This window comes from Phasianus colchicus, chromosome 4, assembly GCF_987193195.1.
Source record: "Phasianus colchicus chromosome 4, bPhaCol1.hap1.1, whole genome shotgun sequence".
Lineage (NCBI taxonomy): Eukaryota > Metazoa > Chordata > Aves > Galliformes > Phasianidae > Phasianus > Phasianus colchicus.
This window is the reverse complement of record NC_143439.1, coordinates 63,686,992-63,704,930: the sequence shown is the minus strand read 5'-3', so window position 1 is coordinate 63,704,930 and position 17,939 is coordinate 63,686,992. Positions and strand designations below refer to the sequence as shown.

The 17,939-nt window shown below is 41.5% G+C and overlaps 1 protein-coding gene across 10 annotated transcripts in view; it reads left to right on the top strand.

Moving 5' to 3' along the window:
* The window catches only part of ADD1 (adducin 1), a 56,334-nt gene continuing 38,395 nt past the window's right edge, over positions 1-17,939 (top strand). For 3 of the 10 annotated variants that reach the window (XM_031588309.2, XM_090139719.1, XM_031588311.2), the window contains exon 1: positions 11-169. The gene's annotated coding sequence lies outside the window, so the exon portion shown is untranslated. Of the gene's footprint in view, positions 170-17,939 lie in introns of all 10 variants that reach the window. The other 7 variants (XM_090139721.1, XM_090139722.1, XM_031588308.2 and 4 more) reach the window with 5 other exon arrangements.

Genomic DNA, 17,939 nt, shown 5'->3' with positions numbered 1-17,939 from the left:
CCGGGGAAGCCGCACCCTGTCAGGCGGGGGCTGAGGGGGGGGTGGGCGGAGCTCGGCGCTGGGGCCAGCGGCGGAGGCGACGGGCTCGGCGGAGAGGTTGCCCGTTGCGGCCCCGTCTTTCTCCTTCTGTCGCGCCGGTGCCCGCTGCCTTTTTCTCGTCTGCCCTCGGGTGAGCGCTGCTGCGGTGGGCGGGAAGGGGCGAGGAGGAGGAAGAGGAGGAGGAGGACGAAGGCGAGGGGCGCGCGCTGCGGAGGGGCGCAGCCGTTAACGGTCCGCGGCGGGCGGGGGCGCGGCCGGCGGCGGCGGCGGTTGAGGAGGCGCGCGGAGCTGCGAGGGGCAGGAGAAGGAAAAGCGGGCGGCGTCGGTAGCGGCTCGCGTGGCTTCAGGAGGAGGGGAAGGGGTTGCGGAGCCGCCTCGAAAACAGACGGCGGGAGCGGGGGGTGGGAACCCGGCTGCTGCAGCCCGCTGCGGGGCGGCGGCGGGAGGTGCGTTCCGGGCGGGATGCGGCGGCTGCGGGCAGGTCTCTGTCAGCCGGGCGCTGGAAGCTGCTGCTGCTTCCAGCTCCGTTGCCCTCAGCGCCGCCCCCGCCGTCCTTCTGCCTCACCTGCCCGTTCTGCGGCGGGCGCTTGTTTTGTTTCCTGTGCTGGAAAACGGTGCCTGTCTGTGCGTCTGCTGTTTGATGTCGCGCGTCTTTCCGCACGTAAATACTCTGCAGTCTTTGGGGCGTTCTAAGGGTTGGTTATTAATCTGCGTTGGCTTTAGGTGAAACCAGCCATTAGAGAAGGGGGAGAGATCCGGTCAGGCTGGAAAAATCCCCATGGTTGTGTTGAGACGAACACTGGGTGGTATCTTCACGAGGTGCTGCCGATGTTGTTTTCCTCTCTGCTCTCTGGAAAGTTGCTGCTGATCGTGAGTGTTATGTACAAAAAGCGTTTCAGGGTGACATGTATGCATATGGAGCTCCATGGAACACTCCTACCTTCTGCTGGTGGGTTCTCGAATCCTCATGCTGCAACAACTGCCAGATATTTCTGTATGCCTTGCAGAAAGCTACAGGTATCTCTGAGCAGGGATCATAGAATCCTTAGAGCTGGAAGGGACCTCTGAGGACCATTTCGTCCAACTCCCCTGCAGTGAGCAGGGACACAGCACCTAGGTCGGGTTCCCCAGGGCCTGATCCAGGGCCTTGAAAGTCTCCTGGGACGGGGCATCAACCTCATCACTAGGAAACCTGTGTCTCTGCCTCAGCACCCTCACTGTAAAAGACTTTTTCCTTTTATCCTACTTAAATCTCCCCTCTTTGAGCTTAGAGACCGTTTACATCTCTGGGCTTTGTAAGGTGACCATGCGTGCTGATGGAACTCAGTAGATCTTAGCTGTCCCAAGTATTATTCTTGCTGGTAGAATAAAGATTTAATTTTAAAAATAAAGAAATATAAACTTAGGTTTCTATTTCCTTCACCAAATTGATTGATATAAGAGCTGTGTTTCTCAGTTTTAGAGTTGTATTCTGACCCTGTTTTTTATTATACAGCAGCGGACTGGCTCCTCATTCTGCAGCAGTTGTTTTTACATTCAGCAGGCCAGTTTGATGTGATCATATAAAAATAGGCTTAAGTGAACATAATGTCTTATGGAGTTTGCTTCAGAATTTAAATTTGGTGGTTTGCTCAGAGTTTGCAGGAACTGAAAGTTTTTACATCTGTGCATCAGAATGCTTGCATGTTTAGGCATTCTGTAATTTTGCTGGCTTCCTGTCTTCTATATGAGGCTCCATGTGGGATATGCTTCCTTAGCTGAGAACAGTAGTGCTGCCTGAGTGTTTGCTTCTTAATGTTGGTGAATAAAAAATGGTATGGGAAATCTGAATATCATGCTTCATCTGATACAAGCACTTTTGCCAGCGTGTTGTGCCAGTGAGTTCATTAGGGTATGGTTCGCTAATGCAGTAGTGAAGAAGGTCATTTAGTGAATCAGTATTTTTCTGTGACAGTGTTTTCAGTGTCTCCAGCAGAAAATGACTCATCTCTGTTCTCATTCTTTGAGATTCGCTGCTGGTGTTGGATGATATTTTGTAGGTACAGAATCAAGTCATTTAGTGAGAATATGTGGCCAAACCCACTGAAGTACTGAGAGGCTTACATGGCATGAAGCTGCTTCTGCCCCATGTGAGTCTGGTTTTGAAGGGTGGCTTCCCAGCATGGAGTGCTTTTACCAAATCTCCTTTACCAGCATTCTGTGAAATACCATGGAAGAAAAAGGCTGGATTTCAAGTTGGCTAATTTTGTTAAGAAATAGAGTAAAATATTATAATGGAAGGCATCAAACGAGGAGAACCACATTCAACATGTTGGTTGCTAGTAAGCATTCAACTTCTGTGTGACAAGTACCTTCTAAATCTGGAGAGGTTAGGCAGTAAGCCTTGTACCTCCTACTTTCTGGAGTTGCAGTATTTGTAATTATTTAAGAATTAACATTTGTTAATTTTAAGAATTAACAATTCATTTAAGAATTAACAATATCATTTAAGAATTAACAATTTGTAAATCCTAATGTCTGTACAATGACTGACTCCTGCTTAGAGGAGAAGAATAAAAAGGAAACTTCTCTATGCCTTTATGAGAGAGCATATCAAACAAGTGTTGCCTTGGTGTTCTCATGTTTTATGTGTCCTCACTGCATGGCAAACTAAAAATAATGCTAAATTTCTGATGTTAATGCCTTTTAGACACTTTTAGAGTTATTGGTGCTTCATATTTTAAAGCTGATTGAGGAGATATGCATGGAAGCTTAACCTGCTGGTTCTGCTGGGCAGAGCATTTGACGTCTGCTGAAGAACCTGTCTGAAAGTCTTCCGTTACCTCATAGAACTTCTATGTTAACAGATTCTAGTGCACTAACTTCTTTTAAATAGTTGTCCTTCAATTACATGAGTTTTGGAGTTTTCACCCATCTCATTAATGCCTTTAATGTTTCTTTGCAAGAGCATTCTTTTTCATAGGGCTGAGAATGGCAGCTGTACAAACCTGTTGGCTAAGGAAGTTTGGGAGTGTGAATCATGTAAAGCAGTGCACTTGTTGAGGAAGGCTTCTGTTCATTAGGGATGGTGATGCTTAAAAAGTGTGAATTGTACAGATATTTCCATTTATGATAATTTTGGCTTTAAAATTACCCTTTTATTTGGAGAGGTAGTGGAATGGAATGTTCAACATAACACATGCATTATCATCTCAGTAAATTTCTGCTGTTTATTGAAATTCATCCTGGTAACCTTTGGTCAGATTGAGGAAAGAAAGCAATGTTTACATCAGTCAGAGGATGTTGTTTACTGCAGTCTTGTCAGCCCAGCAATCTCAATGCGGTTAGTGGTTACAAAAGTTGTAGGGGCTGAGGGAAGAGCAAAGACTGTGGGAAGCACCATTTCTAGAATTACCATTTCTTCAAATCAGGTATGAGCTGAGGTAATGTCATTTGTCACAAGGGCTCTGGATTAGCGTTCTGACCAACCACCCAGGTCCTGAGTATAGTTCAGGTGTTACTGCGACTTGGGGAATTTTAAAATTTATCTGCTCATCATTTCAGGGCAAACTGAATTTAGGAGCAGAGCTGGACTTGAGCAGCTGCTGCCAGTTGGGCTGGCTCAGCTGTCTTATGCTTGCAGGCTTTGGTGGATTGGCTCTTTGACCGTTAAGAAACTGAAGATGTTGTCCTTTTAGGTGTGGCTAAAGAGGACAAGAACTGCTTGAACACCTGCCCAGCTTCCTCCTTGCAGCCTCACTTCCTAGGTTGTGTTTTGAGAAACGATCTCTTCCTGCTCTGTTGGGTGCACTTACTGTTCAGTGGTGGATCCGCCTCTCAACCTCCGACCAGTTGCGTTCGCAAGTGAGACTTCAAAGAGTCTTTCACTGGCGGCTGAGTAGTTTCCCTGCAGATTAATTAAAAATCAAAATACGTGAAGAAGAGCACATTTCAGGTCACTTTTAAGTCTGGAGTATCAAGAACAGCTCTTCAAAACTGGGATTTGAAGTTTTCATGCTCTTCAGATGGGTCAAATAAATATTGCTTTCAATTTGTAATTGATAAACGCATTGTGTTTTCTTTCTTTTTCTAATTACTATCTTTTACACCATGTGTTATGTATTGTTTTCTGATCTTGACTCATTAAATGTAAAAAAAAAAAAAAAAAAACATTTTCTAGTTCTGAGATTTTCTTCCATATACCTACATGAGTAGTAAAGGAGTAGTTAATCAGTAGCTCTTTATGGCATCTTTGATACTTTCTCATCAGAATAGTGGTTGAATCATGGTACTTATCCATTCACACACAATAGATAAGGGGAAAAATCAAATTAGTTAAGATTTTTGATTGGAGACAGTAAGCATTTTAAAACAACTTTGGGGTAAGAAACTATAATTTGACTTGCAGTGGAAACTTGGTTTATTTTAGATTTGCTTTCTTTTCTATCTATGTGTCAGATTTCTGTGGTGCTATCTGTGCTTTTTATCTCAGTTGTGGTTCAGATCTTACAAGGTCTAGTACACAATTTCAGCTTTGTTCTAGTTAATGAAGTTTTGCCAGATGGAACGAGCAAGTGTTCAGGCAACCCTGGGCACATGAAGGTTGTCTGCTTTTCTGTTCTTTTCTGGTTGGTTGGTTTGGGTTTTTTTGTTTGTGTATTTTTAAGGTTACTTAGAACTATGCATATAATTACTATCCCAGTATTCTCACTGTGAAGGTGAAAGGTACAGAGTACTCAGTGACTTTAGTTCTCTGCTGATGGATGATACAGTTTCTTTAATTGTCACTATGAAGTACTACTGAAAGTTTGTGGAATATGTTTGCATGCAAAACACCATTCCATTAAGAGAAATGGGGCATTGCTGATGTTGTACATTAACCAAGAGATGCAGCATACTTAGTTGTGCTTTTTTTTCTTCCAGAAAATCTTGTCTAGTGCAGCTTTGCTTATTAATCTTGAATGAGCACAGCTTCAAGTATTTCTAAAGCACAGGGCCTTAGTTCTTCACATTGTCACTTCAGCTTCTGAACACATAGCTGCATTCAGCCAACTTTAAGTAGTGAAGCGGTTACTTCAGGAATACTGGGTGCCTGTTGTCACATACTGATGACCTGAGTCACACACTTGTGCCCCACAGATCACAGAATCACAGGGGCTGGAAGGGTCCTCAGGAGATCAAGTCCAACTCCCCTGCTAAAGCAGGAACCCTGCAATGGGTCGCACAGGTAGACTTGCAGCTGGGTCTGGAGTATTTCCATAGAAGGAGACTCCACAAGCCTGCTGGACAACCTGTTCCAGTGCTCTGCCACCCTTAGCATAAAGAAGTTCTTCTGTGTGTTAGTACAGAACTTCCTGTGTTCAAGTCTTAGGCTGTTACTCCTTGTACTATTGCTATGCACCGCCAAGAAGAGCCTGGCTTCATCTGTTTGCCTCCCACCTCCCTTTAGATATTTATAAACACTTATCAGATTCCCCCTCACTCACCTTTTCCTCAGGCTGAACAGACCCAGGTTGCTCAGTCTTTTGTCATTCAGAAGATCATAGAATCGTAGTATGGCCTGAGTTGAAAAGGACCTCATAGTTCACCTGGTTTCAATCCCCCTACCGTGGGCAAGGTTGCCAGCCACTAGACCAGGTTGCCTAGAGCCTCATCTTATCTTGATGCTCCGGGCCCTTTACCATCTTTGTGGCTCTTGTGCTGTACTCCTTCTAGGACATCCCTACCTTTTTTGCACTGGGGAGCCCAGTATTGGACACAGCGCTCCAGATGTGACCTCGCCAGGGCAGAGTAGAGGGGGAGGATCTCCTCCCTTGCCCTGCTGCCCACACTCCTTAATACACCACAGGCTGTTGGCTGCTTCACAAGGGCACGCTGCTGGCTTATGGCCAGCCTGTTGTCCATAAGGGTGCCCAGACCCATCCTTCTCTGCAGAGCTCCTCTCATGCAGGTCATGCCCTAATCACAGTTGTTCCTCCCCAGGTGCAAGACTTTACACTTGCTCTAGTTAAATCTCATCAGGTTTCCCCCTACCCTATTGCTGTGCTTCTTCCACACAGGTTCTTGAACTCCACCATCTCATGATTGCTGCATCCCAAGCTTTCCTCAGTCATCACATCCCTGACCAGCGCTTCCTTGTTAGTAAAAACAAGGTCAAGTAGCACACCCCTCCTCATCAGCAGCTCCACCACCTGCATCAGAAAGTTATCATCAACGTATTGCAGGAGCTGCATACACCTTGTGTATCTGGATGTGTTGCTTAGCCAGCAGATAGCAAGATGGTTGAAGTCCTCTGTGAGAACCAGTGCTGGGGATTGTGAGGCTCTTTCCAGCTGTTTGTAGAAGGCCTCATCCACTCCTTCCTCCTGAGCACGTGGCCTGTAGTACACATCCACAACAGTGTCGCCTATGTTAGCCCACCCCTTGATTCTTATCCACAAGCTCTTCACTTGTTCATCATTCCCCCCCAAGTGGAGCTCAGTACATTCTAGTTGCTCTCTCACATAAAAAGCAACTCCACTGCTTGCCTTGTCAGCCTGCCTTTCCTAAAGAGGACATAGCCATCCATGACAGCATTCCAGTCATGTAAGTCGTCCCACCATGTTTCTGTGATCACGGTGAGATCGTGGCTCTGTCTCTGCACATGGATCTCTAGTTCTTCCTGGTTATTTCCTTTGCTGCTTACACTTGAGAGAAGCAGAAGGTGGGGATGCATCTAGGGGGATGCAAGAAGGTTTAAGCTGTGTCTGTGCTCAGGTGGATGGAGGAGCAAGGACGGATGTGTAGGTCATTTGGAAGAACATGAGGACTTGGGATAAGGGAAGATAAATAGGGAAATGTGGGAGAATTCAACTGATAGGGAATCATGTTTCTTCATTTCTGTCATCTTTCTCTAGGTTACAGAAGATTTTAATCATTTTGGGGTAAAATTCTAAACAGTGAAGGAATTGCTTCATTTTTAATTGTGACTTTGAGTTTCGAAATGATTTGAACAGATTCGGTATAAGGCATGAAATTCTGTTTTGATTCCAGAGTAATTTTTTTAATATAATTTTTCTGCCCAGCACTATATATAGCCAGGTGGTTGTTCTTCCACCCCTTCTTGAGCTTAAAGTAGAACTTATGAGATGGTGAGTTTTCAGAGGTATTTTGTGATACTTCTGCTTATAACTGAAGCATTCAGTTTTGTGAAGAATAATGGTCTTAGATGTTTGTTTAGATCTCAACTGTACGCATGAAATAAATCTTTTTTGTTTCCTTGTATGTGAGTATAGGTGAAAGGTTGGTTTGTTTAGGCAGCAGTAAATTCTGTAGAGCTTTCCCAAGGGCAGTGAATGTCCTTTGGGAGATCAAGTGCAAAATGTTCTGGTGCTTTTTTGATGTTGGACTCGATTACCTTAGATGTCTTTTCCAACCTTAAAGCTTCTATTAAACAGTGTATTGCTGTTCTGTAGATCTAGTAGTGTACATGGTGTGAGTGGAGAGACAGATTAGTATAGATATACATTTAATCTAGAGGTAAGTTATATCTCAAACATCAAGAAGAGGTGGTGGACTTGCCTTGCTGGCAGAGGACCCTCCCAGTCTCTTTGCTGCTGCTGCCTGTATCTGGATGGCTGCTGCTGTGCTTTTCCCACGCTGCTTTCCATCTCCTTGAGAACCTGTGCTAATCCTGACACTGCTGAGTTATGTGGGTCATCTTACACTGAGCTTCTTCCCTCTCTCCTGGAAGGAAAGGAGTTGTGATTATAGCACTGAGTAACCATTTTGGCAACTGAGGCTTCCACTTCTACATCTGCTTTACTGTTGATGTAGGACACACTCTGATGCTGCTCCATCTCTAATGGAGATGGGCAATGCAACCCCAGTAAGGTACCTGTACCTCTACTTACTCTTTGTGGGATAGTACTCCTTCCAGCAGCTTCCAGTTTTCCCTCGCTGCAACAACATGGACAGGAGCCAGGAGCAGAGAACTGTTAGCAGCACAAATTAGAGGAAGATAGTCTCTCAAATTGTCCTCTGGCCTGCCTGGCAACTGGAAAATAAAGGGTATTTTGGCAGCTGCTCAATGAAAGCCAGAAGTGGTGAACAGAAGGTTGGGAAGCGTTAAAGCTGAATGTCAGCCAGAAAAGCTGGACTCTAGGCTGTCTTGCAAATTATGAGGGCAGCCTTATTAATGTAACATTCTGGCTGGTGGAAAAGTTGCCTGGGGCAGAGTCTTTATGGGTCAATACGTGCCACTGAAGTGGGGAGGCAGCCCTCTGGGCCACAAGCATCAAAAAGAAACCTTTGTAGCTGCATTCTTACATGGTTTGGATTCCTAAGTGAACTGAAATAGCTGGTCTCCCAAAAAGGCTGAGACTGATGTCTTTCTCATCCTTTCTTTTGGTCATTAATGTACTTCTTTATTGATGTTGGAATAGTGTCCATCACTATTTATATAAGCATTGATGACACCCCAAAATATGAAGAATGCTAAAGGTTGGATAAAGAAAAGAGATGAGAGTAATTAGTTCCTTATAAACGTAAATCCAGGGTATCCTAATGTCACCTTTTTAAAGAGCTTATTTCTGCATTCCCAGATTTACAGGTCATTAAGTCATTACTGGTCACATATGTTGTTGAAATATATAGGTGACTTACAGAACTAACATTTGGAAATTCATGACAGAACCATGCCTTAGAGGGACACGGCATTGCTCACTTTCAGTAGTGTAGTTTACTGGAGGCACTAAATTAAGAATGGGGCAGATTTTTAATGCATCCTGTCCTTTGCAGACCTTTAATAGTGCTAGAAACCCTCTTTGTCACACAGAGCATCATTCAGTTTATCGTGACTTCCGATATATCAGTTACTGGTGTGAAGATGTGTTCTAATAATCAGACATTAACAGTAGAAGGAGTAAGCAAGGTTGTTCAGTGTGAATTTATTTGTGACTTCTTGTTCTACAATTTCTACTTGTTTGACTTTGTCTTTAATCTGATATGTTAAACGTTAATGAATAAGATAAATTTAGAGTTATTTCATTTGGCTGACGCTAAATCTATTCAAGCAAAGATCTGATGAACTGAGTGTGTAATCTGGTAATCCCTTCCCTCCACCCTCCTCTGTTGCTATAGAAATCCTAAATTTGAACCTTATTGCTGCACTTTTTATTTAAACTGATCTTAGTGATAGCTGCAGTGCAATGTGATCTCAAACCAAACATTGATAATGAAGTGTTTTTTTTTTTTTTTTTTTAATTTAGAATTAATATCAGAGGTAAAAGAGAAATTAAGTATCCTTAACTTGTTTTCTTTTGTTGTGGCTCTGGGGAGACCTCATGGTATTAATGTTTTCCTTCATGTTACCAGCAGGCATCTCTGGGGGGTGAGCAAACAAATAAAGACCCAACTAAACCAACCAACAAACAAAAGCCACAAAATAATAAAGAAAAAAAAATAAGCCCCAAAAACTCAAACCCATTTCTGAGCGTCTCAGGAAACTGTTAATAATTGCAGTTACAGGAGGGAACACTCATAGGGCAAAGGCCAGAACTTGATTTAGCATCCAGATGTTCTTGCAATTCCAGTTCTGCAGCGATGCTCAGGACAGTTAGATGAGGCACTTTCAGCTACTTTGGGCATTGCTGGACTTCTGATGCAGCAAAATGTGCAGATAATTCTGGCAAGTGAATAAAATAATTGTTCTCTTACCAAATTTTACTTTTTATTATACAGAAGTATGACTTCTTTTCCTAGTGGAAATGCAAGAGCTAATGAGGTTAGTAGCAAATTGAATAAGAATATGAGGAATAAGCAGAAAATTAGAAAGACTGATCTGTCTTGTCAGGAAGCATGGAGATGATGAAAGAAGGCTAAAAATAATTTAAATCTGGGTGAAAAACTGCATGGAAGGTTTCCCTGTCTCTAGAGATGGGGCATCCACCACCTCGTTGGGCAACCTGTTCCAGTGCTTCTCTACCCTTATCACTAAAAACAAACAAACAAACCAAAAAAACCCACAACTTTTTCTTGATATCTCATGATGTGTCCCCTCTCTTAGTTTGAAACCATTCCCCTTGGCCTGTCACAACAAACCCTGCTGAGGAGTCTGTTCCCTTCTTTCTTACAACCCCCCTTTAAGTACTGAAGGGCTGCTCTCAGATCTCCCTGCAGTGTGATATTTTTCCATTGGAAAACTAGAGTGATGTTTATGTGACAAATCATTTACAGTGGTGTCAGGATTTGTTAAGTATGCATTGAACTGGATGAACGGAAGATAACATCTTGAAAGTATGTTGGTAGTGGAGTTTGTCAAGAATCAACTCCAAGTCTTTGTTTCTTCATTAATCATTGATGTATTCCTACCAATGCCATCAGATGCCACCAATACAGAAGGTTTTGCACAGAGGGAATTGAGACCTTAGGACATGATTAGTAGAGAGTATTACCTAAATTCTTCTCAACCATCATCGAGGGGAGAAAAATGAGAATTTAGAGTGACTGAGAGAATCAAGAATTATCTTCATAAGAGCGCCTGAAAGCTTGTCTTTTTTGAACCCGTAAAACAAAGCATGAAGAGGTTATTCTCCAGAAAAACGAGTGAAATAACACAGGTGGGTAAAATGAGCTTCTTAAGCTGGAGGTATGAGAACAAATGGGTACAAACTGTCCAAGAATAAACCAAGTCTGGAAATTAGAAAAGATGGTTCCTAAGCAACGGAGGCAGAAGAGCCTGCAGCATCCTTCCCTTAGGAGTAGTGGCATACAACTGTCTTTAAGATGGAGCTAGTTAGCTTATGTAAGGGGAGGAGGGGGTGTAACATGTAGTTTTCCACAGTGCCTGAGGGTCTGAAATTCCTCTGGTTCCATGGTTCCTGTCCTGTCAGTCACTGCAGCAGTTCCTTGACCAGAGACTGTAGGTGCATTGGAGAGCTGTTTCTTGGGCTGATAGAAGGCTTGCATTCTGATGTATGTAAATGCTTATATCAGGGGATAAAAAAATGTGTAGGCAAGTAGGAGGCTTTAAGTACTGGTTTACGTAACATGGTATGTTGTATCTCATGTAGTGGATATATGTTCTGAAATTCATACTTTCACTATAAAACCCCAAGTCAACGCAGTATAAACAGGCCTTATAAAGAACCCTGAGGTGGTGAAACCTTGTATGCATAATAAGATACTGTGCTGCTGTTCCTGTGGATTGCCAGTGTGTGAATTAAGACTGTTCATGTCAAAGCTAACGAGAGACACTTGTGTATCTCTACACAATATAAAATTGGGGGTTTTGCAGAAGACTTGCAAAGAAGAGGGTTGTGCTGCCTTCTCCCTGCCTAACAGAAAGATACTGATCTTCAGACTGGGGAATTAATGGTGCCTGAGGTCACAATAGCTTTATAAGTTATTGTGACACACTAAATCACACTTTAATTCCTGCTGAGGTATTTCAGACCCAGGGGAGAACTTGTAAATGCTCATAGATACCATTGTTTTGCCTGTATAAATAGTGTACTTTATTGGATGTGAACAGAAACAGAGGTAGAAATATAGCATCTGCTTTATATTCTTCTATTCTAACTATTTTCTGTAAATGTTTTTGTATAAAGCTTCATTTTGGAAGGAAGTTCAGGCATGGAAAGTAGTTTGGTTAGGGCAGGATAGAAAGGTGATGGTGTTTGAAAGGTTCCTTCCTGACCGTGCTTAATGTGTGTTATTGACTTCCCTTCAGCTTTCAGTTGAATTTCCTGTTAATTTTAGGTAGAAGTAATTTCCAGAGCAGTGTCCAGTAAGTGAGCTGTCTGTGTGCTTTTGGTGAGATGTTTTCATTATTCATAAACTCAGTGTATTTTCATTTTTATGAACAAATGTACAAAACTGTGTATTAGATCTTAGTCCTTCAAATTGCTTCAGATAATTCCTTAGCCATAACGTCAAGGGCTTAAATGGCACTTTGCACACACTTAAATGTTAACGTTAGCCAAGTTACGTCCCAGAAGTGGAACTCGATGGGAAAAGTGCTTGACAGCCTATATTTCAAAAGTAAATCCTATTTTAAAGGTAACTGTGTGTGGCATTGTTTGCTATTGTATGAGCATTGTTAAAATTATATTTAATCTCCTTTTTTTATGAAGACATTAATCCTTGTCATTTACTGTTAAATACACGTGAACTAGAGACAGCATCAGATAATAAAAGGAAAAAAGTCCTGTGTAAGGCTACAACTGCTTGGCAGTCGTATCCAGCGATTGGATGACTCAGCAGATACACTGCAGCTCTTTCAGCAAGGGGAATGTATTGCTGCTTTGAAAGAACACAGTAATGTATGAGCACTAAGAAGGCTCTAATGGTTGAATGTCTTGACATTTTGTTCTTAAAGTGTGTTTTAGCTCATCTAGATTAGAGATTCTTATGTACATGGAACAAATTTGTAATATATAAGGTGTGATGGCTGGATAATGGTCTGTTCAGTTTTTATTACCATTAATTTCTTCTCAGACTATTATTAGAAATCTAAAGCACTGAAACAAATGATATTTCAGGTGATGGTATTGTATAGGTCATTGGAAAAGAGCAAGGAAATAGAGGCTGACACAGAGGAAGATCAAGGATAGGAATGATAACTTTCATAAATTAGAATAATTTAAGTGAGATGTGGTGTGTATTATTGAACATCTTCATAAAGCCATCTGATTTTCGTAGTGTTCTTTAAGGTGCCTGAAGTTAAAGGGAAGAAAACATTGAAACATTTCCCATTCCTTAGTTAGCTGATAGACCTCTGAAATTCTGCACTGAGATCAGAAACAAATAGGAAAGAAAATAGTGGACAAATACAAGTCAGAAGAGGTTGCTTTAGTTCAGGAAGGAGAGATGAGAAAAATAAATTGAAATAGAAGAAAAAAATAAATTGATACCATCAGGGCAGGAACAGCCTTAAAAGTCTGGATTAGATTACATAGAGATTTTCACTAGGATATTTACACAGAATGTTTCTCAAACACAGCATTTTGTTAAGTCACATGCTGTGTTGGCCCATGGGACTTACAGCATCGCCATGTTACGTTCAGGAGTTTAACTCAGTGTGAAGAGTACACTCTCTGTATCAGTCATATGAGGAATGTTATATATGTTATATATGTTATATATGAATATATATATATATATAAAACATATGTAACGTCATAATATATATATAATATATATAACATATATATATATGTTATATATGAAACGTGTGTAATTTTTTTCACAGTCTAAAGTAAAGCAGCATATCTCTGCAGATGTGTGTGTTAGTGATGCTGTTCTTCAAACTGTGCAGCACTGGCCGTATTTATGGGAATGTTTGAAAAGTTAAGCCCCTACTTTGGCTATTTGGCAATTTCTGTCCATTCAGGCAAACACCAAAAGTTAGTCTATAATACCCCAAATGGTGTTTACTCTGGCAGCTACAGAAACCATTTCTTCCTCATGAAGTCAGTGCAGTTGGAAGTAATGGTGGGCAGCTGGCTAAGTAAGTGATAGACTTAACGCTTGAGCACTAGAATTGACAGGCTTTTGTTTAGTTATTAACAAAACCCTAACTTACTGAAGCAAGTAACTTGTTGGGCTGAAGGTAACTGAAGTTAAATGGGCTGTACAAAGTACATCCCTTGCAGGGGAGGCTTCTGGAAGAGATGTGATAGAACATCGTGGGATCTTGATACAGATAGAAAGGTAACAGTTTAACATTAAAATGGTGTAGTAAGTATAATTTATTGTGTGTCTCTATAGACAGTAACATAGAATGGCAGTAGGGCTTCTAGGAAGAGTTCCTTTGACAACTTGGGTGCTGATGATTCAGGATCATTGTCTCCCATCATGTTTGACATGACTCTTTATCCTTGATGTTCAGTAATTTAACTTAGATTTCTATGTCTAAGATGATCAGCACAGCTCTGGCTTGTGTGATTTTTAGAACACAATGGATTTGATGTTTGGACAATGATCTCAAACACAGAGTTTGAATTTTGGGTGGTTCTGTGTGGAGCCAGGAGTCTGACTCCAATTCTTGTGGGTCCCTTCCAACTTGGGATGTTCTATGGTTCACTCTGACTTCTGGTTGCTGCTTGGCAAAAGTAAGCAAATGTGAGATGGGACTTTTTATCACACTATCAAAAGTCTTCTGTGTATTAGTGGTGGCAGCAGTAGTGCTGAAAGATAGAGAACATTTTTATTTTTTTTTTCCATGGATGGAAGTCACTTGGATAGTGTCTGAATAAAGGCAGTGTGAGTCAGTGGACTTGGTTTTAGGCAACCAAAAATAAGACATGTAGAAACATCTGATTTTTTGTTTTTTTTACATTTAATCTTCAAATGCTTGTTATCTACAACAGTCCCAGCCTACAGAGGTTAGTCTTTAAGGATAGATAACGTTTAGTTTGATCTAGAAGCGTGGTTATGTGTCAGACAGGAACCTTCCATGTTTTACATTGTGACTTGAATTCTGCAAATACAGAATGCATTTGTTTAGTTTTATTCTCTCAATTCTAATAATGGTTGTAATTTAGTTTTCAAAATTGTACATAGCTGTGCAAAAGCTTTGGATATTTGGGCTGTTCGGGGCAAGTATGCACCTCTGCCTTGCCGTGATGTTGAGGCTTTCCTTGGAAGGGTACTTGTGTGCTTCGGACTGCTTCTATCAAGGCTGCCCGTCCCACAGGGTCTCAGTGTGCTCATTGTATGTGCAGCCAGCTCAGGCTCTTGGATGAGGGCTGCCTTCATGGATGGATCCACTGCATACAGCAGAGCAGAGTGCGGGCCGCTCTTTCAGTTTACCAGCTGATGTGGGAGAGGCTCCATTGCAGAAACTGAGCAAGTATCATGCTTGCTTTTGTCCTTCACTTGTCTTCCTGCTGTGACTTGTTTTTCCATATGCTGTCTGTTCTCCTTCATTTGGTTGATTAAAGTAACCCTCTGGAGATTAAAGTGGTCCTTGTTAAGAAACAAATAAATAGTCCCAGTAAAAGTGAGAGTGGTCGGGCTTCCTGAAATGAGGAAGTCTGGGCTCCTGTAGATGCCTGGGCTTCTGAAGGGAACTTAGCTAAAGTGGGCATAAACTCTGTTAGTGTGATTTGTAGTGATTGCAGAAATGGGATTACTGCACTTCTCCCCAGTTTGATTCTGAAACCCCAAAGTGCAAAAAGTGCAAAGCAAACACTTTCTCTCTCTTTTTTTTTTTTTTTTCCACTTGACAGTGATAGTCTCAGGTGAAAGGCCTGAGTTTGCATAATGCTGGTTTGTGAAGCCATATTTGTTTGTGCAGTAGTTGCCTGACAGGGGAGATGGCATCATCAGGAAGGCTGTTTCCTCGTGGTGTTTCATCTCTTGCCGTGTGGGTGTGCTTGACCCCTGAGGTTTACTCAGAAGTAGGAAACACGACTGCATAACTTTGGAGTTGGGAGCACTCCCTTAGGTAAAAGAAAATAGAAATGAGTTGCTCCTAAAATAGAATTCATTGGGGCATTTTGACATGCTGTTTCCTCATATGGAACAGATGACAATCTAATGCAGGAAAATGAGTTCCAGTAACATTTTTATGCATAGTTAATGTCTTTCATCTTTAGATTAAAGCTAAGGCTGCTCCAAGAGAGAGAAAACAACACACTCTTGGATTTGGGAATTGTGGAATGTGGTGAACTTTGTCTTGCAGTCACTTCTAAGGCCTCTTTGGAGATTGTGTTAATGGCCTTCATGTAGGACAGGTGTACTAGACAGCGTTCAGAAATTTTCAGTGTAGGGTTGAAGAAGAAGAATGCAAGCCATGTTATCTTCCTGTACTTCCGTATTTACGTGAAGGACTTAGAAATGCCTGATTCACCACCTCCTAAAGGAGGTGTTCTGAATTTAAATAAGCTTGGCTGTTAGCTGGCTTGGAAACAGGATGGTGATGCATACGAAAGGTTTGCATCTGGATCAGTTTTCATTTGAAAGTGCAGTGAAAGTCTCACAGGGAAGGTTTGCTTCAAAATTTGTCTTTAGATTTGCGTTCTCCAGGTTTCCTACATGGGTTACAAAGATATAGCAAGATACTCAGATTCTTGAAGATAAATTTTCAAGTATGTCAGATTGTATCATATTGATGTGTATTTTATAGTAACTGAAACAAAGATACTTATTTCCTTCTGAGCATAGGATTTCAACATTCTTTCCAAATCTACTGCATCAAAAAACTAATTTGGTATTGGATCTTATTAAGATTTCTGTCCTTTCCTCCCTCTCCCATCAAAATTAGAAAGCAGTTTAAAACCACTGGGAGTGCCACATTCAAAAGCCTCAGGTAAACATGAGTGTGACACTCATGAAAAATTCAGAATCTCTACCATCTTCACCTGCCTGATCTAAGCTTGCATGAAATCTCCAGTCTCTGTGTTAGCATCAACTTCATTTATGTACCCTAATTCTCTCTTCTAGCTCTGGCTGATAGCACACCCATCAGCAATGCTTGTGCTGCTCCTGTATCAAGCCTGCTGCTTCCAGCATCGTGTCGGCATGCTCTAATCACTGCAGCAACTCCTGAGTCACTTGCACTCTCTGCCAGAAAGCAATGGCTGAGGTTCATGCATCTAGTTGCCATGCATATTCAGATAGTTCCTTCTCAAAGATCTCAACCTGCCAGTCCTAGGACCTGCCAGACTTAGGATTACAGTTTCCTGGAGGCATTTGTTGCAGGATCTCAGGATCTTCAAAGGTACATCAAGCATGAGCTCAGGCTTGCTGCTTCTTGCTGGCTCAAAGATCTATTGCCAGGTGGTGGTACACTGTTATTTGGCCTCTTGGTCCTTCTTTGTGTGATTTCATGATCTTCCAGAGCAACTACACTTATAACTTTCTTAATATTACTTTTTTTTTTTTTTTTTGCTAGTGTTCATTACTTAATTGTAAGTAGCAATGAATGTTACCAGAACCTATTTCAGGTCCATGATGTCGTTGTTCAGCAAATCCATCAACAAAAATGAGATACTGTAAAACAAAGACAATGTTTTAGTGTACCTCTATTTCAGATATAAGATGCATATTGAAGGATAAGCTCTTATTAGAAAAAAAAAAAACAACTCAGAGTGTATGTCATGTCAAATTCTCTGCACATTCAATTAGAGCTGTGGCACAGTTAGTGGAGCTGGAAGGTAGGTTCTGCCCTTCTGTCCTCCCAAGTCCATGCAAGTAAGTCCTCTAGAGGAGAAGACAGAGCAACAGACGTATTTGCAAATGGGATTTTGTGGCATAAATAGATATTGTTTTGACAATCTAACATTAGTGACACTGTTCTTTGTTGTAATAAGTAGGGACTGTGCTAATAGTTGGTTTCAGCCTAGAAAGCAAAACTGATATGCTTATGGGATTTCAGCTTGGCCTTGCTTTAATAAGAGCCTCTTGTCTCTAAATCAGGATGTAAGAGCTTACGTAAGACCTGTCAGTGAGGTTTAATAATTTCTGATGAATGAAGAAGTTGAACTTAGAATGTTTGTGATTTTTTAGTCCTTTTTGAGGAACTTTTTATAAGTCTCTAAGTTCAGTGTGTCTGTACAGTCAGAATTAACTGTAAAACAATCTACTAGCTCATGTGCTTGATTTTTATAAAGTGAAGTCCTGGCTGTGGTAAGTCTAGTGCTGTCTTTGTGTAACTGAGGGAGGTGACTACCTATTGTTTTCTCTCCCATAAACAAGATACAAAATGTAATCTAACTTTTCTGTTAAAAGTGATTATTGCAGAACAGTACAAAAAGTTAAATGCCGTTCTGTTTGTTGCCAGCACAGTTCTCAAATCTCATTCCTCACTATTCAGTCTCTGCAAAAATGACTGGATCCTGTCCAAGAAGAGGCCACTTAGCCTGCACTGCTGCATTTCAGTTGGTCCTATATGCATCATATATCTAATGTTTCAGACACTGAAATTTATTGTCTTT